The sequence below is a fragment of the Cottoperca gobio genome, chromosome 6 (assembly GCF_900634415.1).
Source record: "Cottoperca gobio chromosome 6, fCotGob3.1, whole genome shotgun sequence".
NCBI lineage: Eukaryota > Metazoa > Chordata > Actinopteri > Perciformes > Bovichtidae > Cottoperca > Cottoperca gobio.
This window is the reverse complement of record NC_041360.1, coordinates 19,042,071-19,053,454: the sequence shown is the minus strand read 5'-3', so window position 1 is coordinate 19,053,454 and position 11,384 is coordinate 19,042,071. Positions and strand designations below refer to the sequence as shown.

Below are 11,384 nucleotides of genomic sequence, written 5' to 3'. Positions count from 1 at the left end.
ATAATATCATACACATTAGAGCTTTTTAATGTTGTAGTTCATCAATGTGGAGCTCATTTTATATACTTTGTATATTACTGAGTAGATTAATAGTATAGTACTGCATCATATCATATGTTTTTTTAATGTACAAATTCATTAGTAAGTATTAGTAGATTTATATGATATATTAATAATATAAATCTTCAAAGTAACGAGTTACTCATTTTGTGAAATAAATGTAGTGGAGTAAAAAGTACAACATTTGCCTCTGATTTGTAGTGGAGTAGAAGTATAAAGTAGCATTTAAAATAGAAATACTCAAGTAAAGTACAAGTATGGCATACGTGGAGGCTTCTAAAGTACAGTAGGTTACTTGAGTAAAAGCATTTAGTTACATCCCAACACTGCTTTTACTTAAGGGAGATATTGAGTGTAGGACCTATAGGTAACTTTTAACAGAAACAGTATTTCTACACTGTATTATTGGTACTTTTACTTAAGTAAAATGTTGAGTCACTGCCTGTAAACTGTTGAAACTAGTAGCTGTTTGTCTGGTGGTCTACTGCTAATCTATGTATTAGGGTAGACGGAATCCAATGTGCGCTTTGGTGTGAGCGCAGGTTATTACGGTAATGTCCAGCTCACTTGGACTGTTTGCTGCTCCGGGGTTTGTGAAGAAAGCACGGAGCGCTGCGATGAGCCACCACACTATCTACTCTGCTCAATCTCTGTAATAACAGCTAACGTTACTCTCTGAAGCAAACTCTGGACACCACTCTGCTTCCCACTGTGAGTTACACGCGTATTCTCTGCTTTTTAATATATGTACTGTTGTCTTTCCCACGAGTTAGCCGACAATTTTACTTTTAAGATGCTTCAAGCTATGTTTTGTGTCTGTCAACGTCTTGGGAGAGTTAACGGCTAGCTACAATATAAGTCTTGTCGTTGTGTGTGTGTGTTATCGACTGTTTCTGGAAGAGATATTTTATTCCCTCCGGCTGTTTAAGTTGTTTTGTTGTAAGATTAGTTGAGGTGAATTGTTGGTAACATCACAAAAGCTGGGGAAGCGAAGTTGAGCGTGGTGGACAGCTCTGTCAAAAAGGCGTTGAAGAAAAACAAAACCGTTTTTCCTTCGTCTCAACGGCTTGTAACGTCAAAGAAAACGCTTGTATTCAATAGATAGAAGACCTTAATCTGTTTTTATCATCGTGTTTTTTGTTTAGTTTGACTCATTAACCTTATTAACGGCTGAGCTACAGCTCACACAGTAAGTGTGAAGTCATTTACAGGCAAAGGTTAACGTTAGGGAGTAACGACTGCCCTGCTTTATTAATCCAAATTACAGCTTTTTTTAATGAATATATTTTGTTTTTTATGTTTAAAAAAAGAGGTCAACACGTTGGACAGAGTGGCTTAATAGGTGAAAGTGGATTAACCGGAGTGGCAGGGTTAGTGAGAGGCAACATGTCTGGATTTCAGTGATAGAAATTGCCCAATTTGGGCAGCAGTTTGTCACAGTCCTAGCACAATGCTGCACACCATGTGTGTATTACATTTTTTGGTTGCACTTTTCCTTCATGAATCATAGCTGTGTGAAGGCATTTGTGATACCTGTATCAGCTAAAGGTGTTTTTGTTTTTTGTCTTGTTTCAATTTTATTTATAACTTTTTTTTTCTTCTCCCCTTTGCTTTCTTGACTCCTGAACAAGTACATTTCACCTGTGGGGGATCAATGAAGTTCTTAACTTATCTTAAACATTAAAGTAGTTTGTGTCAGTGTACACAGTTCAATAGATACTTTCCGCAAAGGTGTGTTGGAATGAGCTGCTGTTTTGTTTTGGGAGAAATAGATCATTTGGTGTAAAAGTTAGCTTGACACCTAATAGTTCAAGTTAGTGTTTGATTTGTCAAGACTTGTTCCAAGTGCACTTCAGCAATGCTGCAGCACTGTCAAGTTGTCAGTGTTGTAAACTGAGCTAAGCTTACTGTGGAGCAGTTTGCAGGGAAAGTCTCAATCTTATTTACTATGAAATATAAGCCTGTATCCAAGCCAATCATTTAACTACTGAATTTGTTGAGTGTTTTTAAAGGAAAGACGGACAAAGAACAGTTCCTTTTTAATATGACGGCGCTGCCTAATGCATGCTTGTACATCAATCTGCCCATGTTTTGCAATGCTTCAAACATTTCAACACATAACAAGAGCTAACCCAAGATGCTGGCTTGGGTCAAACAGAAGCCCATAACATGAGGGAAGTGACATGTTGGCTGGTACATTCCTTAAATCTCAAATGGCAGCAGTAGCACTGTTTTTTCTGTAATTGCTTTGTTATCAGAAATCAAGATGTCATCCAACTTCTTTGGGCGGGCGGACATTTCTAATAGGCCAAGGAAATGGGAGAGATGAAACAGGGCTTCTGTTCAGGCCATCGTGACAAAGTTTTCAGCTTTGTGAACAATGAATACAATTACTGTGGGGTAGGCAGCAGCCAATGTCTGTTGAACATTTCTGTGGCTGTGCTGTTGTAGCCTACAGCAATTTTGAACCATAGGAAACTAACTAAGACTAGGATATGTTCAATGTAAGCACATAGTATCACTCTACTTTCAGAGTGCAGAAGTAGCTCTGGTAAATGGGTCACATCTGGCCTGATGATGACCTTTTAGACTGTTGTCTTACTTCATAAACGCAGACTGCAGAATATTGTCACCTCGACCAACCCTCAAGTGGCCATTTTCACTTCTCTTACAAATCAACAGCATAGAGGTGGTACATATTATTATAACAAAACAATCTAATTGCAATTATGTTGACTGATATTACAATTGCAATATGAATTGGTATATTGGAGGGAACTATCATTATTCTCATTTGTATTGAAAAATCAGTTTATATGATCATGTTGTAATTTTGTTTACGAGGATCTGTACCAAACACATATTTTTTTGTTTCTTAAATCTGTACGATTTGTAGGCCAGGACATCTCTGCAGTACCACAATACTTAATTCAGATGATGATATGACACATTTTGCATTCAACAACTTTTGCGCCTTCTTGGATTTGGATATTGCACTAGTCCATATTGTGATTTTTGATAACATTTTTACACATGGTCTTGCAACTGTCCTTAATACCTGTCTGACCAATATGACATTATATTATGATCTCCATATTCAAGGGCACAGATTCACAGCAGGAGTACTGTTGGTGGTACTGTGCCCCTGTGCACCCCACCAGACTGGATACAGAGTTAACTTGGTCTCAATGGAACGGGGCTGTGAAATTATCCTTGGAGAGTTAAGCAGCAGCGTATGAATATGGTTATGTGTATCCGTGTAGTTTTTTTTAAAGAGGCACTGAGGCAGGCAGCGTCACCGAGTAGACCCCTAGGCAGTCCCACAGGTCCTTCACACACTCTTGGCAAGCTGCATGCTGGGTAGCCAAAACAGATGGTGACCCCTTTTTTTGTTTTAACCCCTCAGTTAATTAACGCTTCTGTTCACAATATAGTCCACCAATTACAGAAATAAACTAAGTATTACAATTTTAAGTGTTATTTTTTTAGTTTAGCTACAAATGTACATGTACATATGCAGGCCATTGTAAGTGTAAGTGTAGTATTTAAACCCCATTTGTCCCTGACAGATCAAAACCAGTAGCACAAAGTGATTTCTCCCAAACCAGTGGCTGTAAAGGACCTTTGCCTCAAGCCGTTTCTTTTTACTATATCTGTGATTCTCAGAGAACGGGAACGTTTTACAATGACAGCTCTCAATGTGCATCTCTTCAACTAGCCTTGTTTTTGTAATTTTCGACTTGGATGTTTTTTTTAAAACAGCGACAAGTATGAGTTACCTCAGCAAAAAATATTGGTTGGCTATATTTAGTTCTTCTGGTTTGTCTCTTGGGACTACTGTGTTCCAGCAATATATCTGCCAATGAGGATGGCTTTCTTACTGGCACCTCTGCTTTTAATTTCCTACTGTCTGGTGGGTTTGCTATAGGCTTCAATAATGACACTACAGCAGATGTGCTTCTGTTTATTTCCAGTGCACAAGATTAGAGGAGCGAAGACCATATGTTCCTTTTCAGACTGCTGTTTTATGGCAGTGATGGGCTGCTCAACGCATTGATTATATCTGGGGAAGACAGAAAAGCAATTCCATTGTTGAGTGGTATCAAACCTTTGTGGACTATTTATGTCTATATTTGGCAAGTAATTTCCCTGAGGCATTTCACAGCTGTCTGCATAAACTCAGCAAAATCTCATTTTGGATTCATTATTTTTGATAATCCCTTTACTTCATATTGTAATGTTGTAGAACATGAGGCACTATCTTTGATTTGACTTGCTTGCATCCTATAAAGAGAAAAAGAGACATTTTAGATTTTAAATCATATGCTATAATTTTGAATTGACAGGTGAACTTTGGGGGACCCCGCAGGACTAGTGGCTCCAGCATCAGCAGCATCATCTTCTTCAATTGGGGCTAGGAGCAAGGTGCAAACTCCACATTCAATAGAATCTCTTTTCAGTAAGTAAAAGTTTTGTTTTGTTTCATTGATTTATAATTGTTAAGTAATTGGTATGTCTGGTGTAAAAAGGCTATAAATGAGGACTATACCAGGTGGTGCTGGTCAGCTGTCCAGAGAGCTATGATGTGTGGAGACTGGTTGTTTGGAGTCTGTACTCTATGTACGTATTCATGCTCACAGTGGAGCATTGTGATTGTGTGTGTCCGTGTGTCCGTGTCCGTCTGTGTGTCCGTTTGTGTCCGCTTTGAGTTTTTTAATATGGTTTCACATTTCCCACTTGCCATTTGGACAAAGTCACTTTTCAGTTCTCAGCTGCGCTCATGCATCACGTCTAACGTTTTCAAAACTTGTATGTATAGTTGGCTCCTGACAACCTTTTACTAGAAGGAATCAACTCTTACAGTATGAGGAAAGAAATGTAAATATTTCAGCTACTAAATGTTAAGAGTTGAGGCAGTAGCTTTATGTCTCCATAGGTTCTCCTTTATTGCTTCAGAGCCATCATTTTGCAGGTTGCCTAATCCCTATCCTACAGGTGTTCAGTCTTTTTCTATCACTCACTGATTCCCTTTAAACAGCAGTTCATCACTGAACATTTGGTTCCCACTTAACCACCATGTGTTGCTAGTGTACTGCATTATTGATCACATAACGTGCCTTGTGTATCTAGTGGTTGCTTTACTTAAGTATGTTCTCTGTGACTGTAATAGAAAACTACTGATTTGGGTACAGTTTGTGTAAATTGTCAAATATGGTTGAAAAATAAATTGAGTAGCAGCTCTGTTTTTCAGCAGAATAGATGTTCCTGGTCCAATTTAGCCTGACCTACAGGGTTTATCAAAGCATTATAAAGGAGGAGCCTCAAAGGCCACATTTTCAATGAGTGAGAATATTATTTATTTAGTAATGGCATTGATAATCACATGAGATAAGTCTGTCTGATTAATCTAAGCATGTGATTGATCAATCACATTGCATGACAGCTCAATTGGTCACAATAAGGAGCTGATGTGAGGGGGAAAAAACTCACTGCTGCAGTGCATACAAGATACCAGCCTGACGTTTACGTACTACTTCTGCAAACACGATTCCTGTAGGTAACCCTGCTGTAAGAAAGTCCATCACATACTATTTTGGGTTTTAACAATATTTGTTATTCTTGCCTTGGCAATAAGTCAATATTATAGTGTTTCTTGATATGATCATATTGTGTTGTTTTACAAAATGAAATTGTGCAAACAATAATTTATAGATTTATTAAAGTTTGTAAGCTTTAATTAAAGTTATGTTTGAAATTAAATTAATGAAATGTTTTGCTAATCTGAATGCAGTGGAGATAATCAATTACATTAAACATGCATTTGGTATTTTGCTTTCTCATTTTCTCAGATTTGCCATGTATATTTTGTATATATTTGTATTAATACAATGCTTTTCATACCTGCCCAGCATTAATAGTCAGTGTTTCCCCTAGGTTTACTGCTTTGGAGGGATTGCGTGCGCGTGCGTGGCGCGGGGAGATTGCGTGCGCGTGCGTGGCGCGGTTTCTATTTAGTTCTCCCCTCTCCTTTCTTCCGCTCTGTAGCTGTGTGCGCACGTGTAAGTGTGTGCGCACGTGTGTGTGTGTGTGTCAGCTGCGAAGCCCCGCCCTTCGCAAAACGGAGCGAAGGAGAGAATGTGAATGCGCAAAGTAGACAGTACAAACTGAAACGTGCACATAAATTAGATCAATAGCATAAGTGTTTAGTTTATTTAATAAAAGATCTGTCAATGTGAAAAGTGAGTTGTGAATAATGAAAATATATTAAAAAAAATTAATTCGAGAAAAAAAGAAAAACACCTTGAATTTCAGCCAGGCCGCTTGGCTCCGTTGGTGGGGCGCAGCGCCCTGCCAAGATAATGGTAGGGGAAACACTGATAGTGTTTTACTGTTAATGTTTTATTTGGATGATGGATGGTTTTGATGGGATTTCTGACATTAATGAGGCAGAGAAGTGAGCAACTCCTTGCTTTTGAGAAGTTACATTTTAAATAGATTAAAACCATGCAGTCACTAACGGGCTCTTGCTGAGAGAATAAACTGAAGCTAATAGGGCCGGGAGACAAATGCAACCTTTTCTCCTGATTCAATATTTACCTCATCATGCTTGATCATCAGCCGTCCTTTTGAGGCCTTGATTCGCCACTGGCATAGGTTGATTCCCTCATTTGTTTCTGTGTAAACTCAGCTGAGCCCTCATGGCATTTGTGATCCTCTGCGAAAACCTGATTAGCAAGCTGTGTAAGTGTATTCCCATTTAGCAAGAGGTGGCTTTGGCATATGTGAAAATTTGTTAACAATATAGAGTGATACAAATGTACAGTAATGGGCCTGTGTTAGAAAACCTTTTTCTGGACCTAAATTGGAAATGTTAAGGTTTTATCTATGGAAATATTCATATTCAAGTATCAAGTTTACAAACAAAAACACATAATTCAGTAAAGGTTTTGTTCACTGGCCATGGCCTTACTTTTTTATAATTTTTTCCCTCTATAGAAGTGAAATGTGATCCAATTAGCTTCAGGATTTCAGATTGCTGTTGTAGGCTGTGGAGCAAATTCTGCCCACGATTTCAGTGACAAGCTGTCTGACCTTTCTCTGGTAGTCTAATATGGCTAGAATGCATTTGGGGAAAGACGTTTTCCCCGCATCAAACGTCTTACACACACAACACACAACACACAGACACACAGGAGTTGTTTTGACAAAACTCATACCAATTGACAAACAGGGTCCGTCTGCGTAAAGTGGACTGTGTCATTTCCCAGAAGGGATGCAATGACTTCTTAAAATAAATGACTGAAATTATGTTGTCAGTCACCTGAATGGCATGCTGTTTACAGGTACTTTGTGATTTTTAAAGAATGCCTTATATTTTTCTGCAGACAAGAGGAAAGTTTATGTTCCAAGTATTGATTTTCTTTCACGGTGAACCTTTATTATTTGCACTCTGTCTGCAGTGTGGGCGAATGAAGGACAAACCGATCATCAGTCTGAATAGTAACAAGATTGGTATGTGCCTGCGTTGGTTTGGATGTAGCTGTGTGTATTGCACCGTTTGTGGAAGGTGGTCATTGCTTCAGAGTCACACTGAAACTATGACGCTTAAATTAGATTCTTTATTTTAGACAGAGATAGCTATTAGCTTAGAGGATACAAGGATAGAATAGGACTCATGAGAGAATACATTCTAACCCTGACCTACGGCAACACGTTTTTGCACTGTGTAAAATGTGTAAGTAATCAATCTTGAGTCATAATTAGGGCTGGGTGTCACCAACCAAATGGTGTCTGTAGCATTATATCTGTCTAACTGTATGCTGTCTGTCTCAACACGGTCTAAGGCAAAGAGTTCCTGATATACATATTCAACTAAAGACTATCATTTATTTAGACAAGGTTCTTCATTTTTCAACGATGCACAGAGCAGTTTGGTGTATTTTAAAACGTTTATATTCCCCTAATTATGGCATGGAAAAAATGTTTTGTTTCAGTACAAGTAAGAAATTAGCAGCACTACACAGCTGCGTCAGCTGCTGAGACATAAACAAGCATTGTGTGGCATTGCTGCACTACTTGGTATTTGTGACAAAATGATGGCCGAAAATGTATTGCTCTGTATTCTGAACCCTTCTGCCTCTAAAGCCATTAGAGTTGAGAACAAACTCTATCATATCACGGATGACTTTGTTGACCCAGCCAAAGTCATAACTAGCTTTCTTGCTGGTAAAGTCTGAGCAAGGTAGCACATCCATGATAATTGCGATCCTATTTGTTTTTTTTCATTGCTCTTGTAGTGTGAGCTATAGAACGATGTGATTTGTCACACTGGCCAACCGGCAAAGGAAATGTCAACATCATTAATCCTTGTTGCTTTTAGTTGGAACACACAACTTTGAAATTCAGTCAGTAAAATGTAAGTTAAAATAACAGATAATTGCTATAACCATTAAACAACGAGGTGAACAAAATGTCAACGTTTGGTGGATGAATAGCCCATGTCTAACTTGTGAAACATCTCCCTCCTCTCTCTTTCTGTGTTTGTATATACGTCATCGCTATAACTTTAGAATGTAAACTACACGTTTTTTTTTTTTTTTAAAGCAGATCCTTAGTTATGTATACACAGTCACTTATCATGTAGAGAGGGAGCCTGCGTTGTTGCCCAATCTTCAAGTGTGTGACAACAAGATGGAAGTTGTTGCTCTTGGTGGAGTGTGATTCTGGCCTTATACTGGAAAAGCTGACGAGCACCGACGCACAATAATGTTGAGGTTGTTGGCTGTTACTGTGAAACCCTCTTGTTGGCTCATTTGAACTTTATAGGCAATAAAAGTGTGTTTATTGCTGTGCAAACTCATTCGCCGTACGTGTATGATCATCCATTACCACTATTTTGCCTGGAAAGATGATCATATGATTACCGGTATATGGCAAGCTCTCTTCCACATGTTCAGGGGAGGAAGTGAGATGGCAGATAATCAAAATGCAAATATTTAAACGAAAGGAACTACATGGCAAAATGAACATGTGGAATATTTTAGGATCTCTTTTTGACCTTTTACCTAACTATTACTTTCACCTGAAGAGATCCTTTAGTGACGCAGATTGAGTATTCTTCGTCATCCAGCAGGGCTGCCTAGCAACCAGGTAGCGCTTCAACAAGCAAGACAAGCTGTGCAAGGAGAGAACAAGTGGGAGGCTGGAAACATATTGGGGGACACCACAGGAATCAAAAATCAGTGCAAATAACATTGTTGTGTATATTGTGAAAGAGGTGCATTGATTTGGGCTAACAAAAAGCAGTATTTGTTGGTAGCACATATAGTATTTTACATATTAACAATTGCATTACTTCAAAATTCATGAAGAGAAGGTATTTCTATTTACTTGCTTTTCACAATTGGGGGGCTCCAGGAGGTGGGCAGCCAGAAAGCTGTTTAATTGAACTCATTGACAGATGGAGAAAGTAATTGTTCCCAGCCGCCCTGTGGGTTTCCCTAGCACTTTTGCAAATTGCAGATTATCACACTCCCTTTTAGTTCTTCAGCACAATAATCAACAAGATCACAGAAGCAGACAAATGTAAACAGGTTGGAAAGATGGCACACGGTTAAACAACAAAAGAGTGAGCTTGATGGAGAAACAACATGGTTTTGCTTACATGTAATACGCATTATACCTTGATGCCCAGATTGTAGGTCGGAAACCCAGACCAAATGTGCAGTTTTCCCTTTATTCTCTCAAACTAAACCTACTGAACACCTCTGCACCCCACATATTTATGTACAGTGCGTTCGTCATGGTGTGTTTCTCTCACTGAAAAGGGGAGGAAAATATATTTTTTATCTAGACTCTACTGTGGGATGTACGATGTCCAAATGATTGTTAGTTTCATTACCAACATTCCTGTTTCTAACCTTACAAGACCCAGGAATCTACACAATACATTATTTTGTTGAGTATGAAACTAAAAAGTGCCTATTTTTGACACCTCGATTTATACACTCTTACAATCTTTAATAACCTGCTGTAATTTCAAACTGTCTGCATTACTGATCACTACCCGTTGCGACTCCGATTTCTTGCAGCTTTTACCAAGATGGACTTGAGACAAAACAAACCCATAACCATTATAATAACTTATTTTCACAAGCTACATTATTTTCACAGCAGGACTCTAAAAGGCTCCACTGTGTGTTTTGCTCTGTTCATTTTAAGAAATTGATCAATCTAATTGTTACCCACAAGCAAAAGGAACAACATTTTTGTAGATTACAATGATCTTGTAGTGAAATGTAATTTGCCTTAATCCAAAAAGTGCAGTAACACTTTTACTGTGATGGTGTTTTGTGTAGTGAAGGGTCTGCGAGTAGTGTTTACTTCTGAAATTCTTAACAATCTCTTGTCTATGCCAGCAGTCGTGAGGGGAAAATAATTGGGTGCAGAGTTTTATCCACTAATAATAATTTTTTGTGCGTCATTAAAGCCTGCCTTATTCAATCATTTAATTTGTTTTGGCTAACCGTTACCCTGGACAACAAGTGTTTGATCTGGTATTTCCGGCTACCTGGGACTCCACTTAACTTAATTCCTTCTGACTTAACTCTGCAGAGACATGTACATGCTGTACACTCGGTTACCAGTTTATTAGAAACAAGAAGCTAACAAGACTGCTGTCATATACAAAACCTTCATGAAGTTGAAACTGTTTTTAGAGAAAAGTGAATTCAACTGTGTGCTCGTTTTAGAGGCTTCAGTTTATGATGCCGTTCAATTGTAGTGTTTTCTACTGAGCTGTTTCTATTATTTTGTCCACCCATTTATAATAATAATAATAATAATAATAATAATAATAATAATAATAATAATAATAATAATAATTAATTGTATTTGTAAAGCGCCTTTCAAAGTTAAAAGCAATCTGAAGGCGCTAAAACAAAGAGGGTAGCCTAAAAAAAGATCTGCATAATGCAAAACAGTTCAACAGAACCACAAACGACAGCCTATTCCTGACATGAGTGAAGCTTGAAAAGATGAAGAACACAAACATCAGTATCAGTTCTTCCTCCTGTCCAAGAATTCGACAAATTTTGAGATATGTGGCAAACTAAACTTAACAGTCAGACTGTATACAGGACGGCTTTTGTTTTTAGCTAGTTTGTAACAATTAGCTGAGCTAGCTCGCTATGCTTGTGTATTGGGATAGTATTAGCTTAAACTTGCAAATGTTTTACAGCATTTACTTACAGTAAAAAGTGTGGTTGTCTGACACAGAGCAGGGGACAGGCTGCAGCGTCATAATAAATGCTGCGGTCTTTAGC

General features: G+C 38.2%; 1 protein-coding gene across 2 annotated transcripts in view; it reads left to right on the top strand.

Moving 5' to 3' along the window:
- Nucleotides 1-610: 610 nt before the first annotated feature.
- Nucleotides 611-11,384, top strand: part of LOC115010099 (tumor protein p53-inducible protein 11-like) — a 28,399-nt gene continuing 17,625 nt past the window's right edge. Inside the window, exons 1-2 of one of the 2 annotated variants that reach the window (XM_029434509.1) lie at nucleotides 620-771; nucleotides 4,407-4,519. The gene's annotated coding sequence lies outside the window, so the exon portion shown is untranslated. Of the gene's footprint in view, nucleotides 772-4,406; nucleotides 4,520-11,384 lie in introns of both variants that reach the window. The other variant, XM_029434510.1, reaches the window with a different exon arrangement.